Below are 764 nucleotides of genomic sequence, written 5' to 3'. Positions count from 1 at the left end.
CTGCTGCAGACGTGGGGGAGCAGAGGGGTGGGGTGGGGCGAGTATTTTCCCGGCCGGCCTATTTTGCAAGCTCCGGTGGGGCTGGGGCGGGCCCGGGCGGGCCAGAGCTGCCCTGCATAGCGCTCCAAAGCCTGCGGCACTGCGGAGCGGCGGCGTCGCCGGCGTCATGGTTCAAAATGGAGCATAGCCGTGCGGGGCCTCCTCCCCTCCCGCTAAGACGACGCCGTTGTTACCCCTTTGCTCCACGTGCGATATTCACGTCGTACGAAAAATAGACAGTACATTCCCGAAAATACGTTTTGGAAACCAAATCGTAGCACAAAAAGGAACAACTCATGTCATCGGCGCACCTCCGCTTCATCGACGCATCTTTGCACTTTTTCGCGGCTATCACTGGGTATCTTCTTGCTCCGCACGGGCTCCGGGTGGCGATGGCGAGGCGGTTTGACTATGGAGAATCAACTCTTGGGGCCCTGGCGGCGGGGGCGGGGGCCCTGGGGGCTGCTGGGGTTCTTGCCTTCCCGAAGGAACTTTATTTTTTCCCTTCCATGTACTTGAACTTCTCCCCGCTCCCACCCGCTCCCCTCCCCCTGTCTCCGAGGCGGAGAGCGGCACACGTAAGGACCACTTGGGAGAGAGGTCCTGGAAGTGATAGAGTCAGAAGGAGGCAAACACACCGTGAAACAAAAGAGGCGAGAGAGGCGGTATCTAGTGGGGAACAATAATATGATGCAGCGGCGGCGGGGGCGGCACGGGGGGCGGCG

Source organism: Frankliniella occidentalis, unplaced genomic scaffold, assembly GCF_000697945.3.
Source record: "Frankliniella occidentalis isolate FOCC.00 unplaced genomic scaffold, Focc_3.1 Scaffold111, whole genome shotgun sequence".
Classification (NCBI taxonomy): Eukaryota; Metazoa; Arthropoda; class Insecta; order Thysanoptera; family Thripidae; genus Frankliniella; species Frankliniella occidentalis.
Note: the sequence above shows the minus strand (reverse complement) of the source record.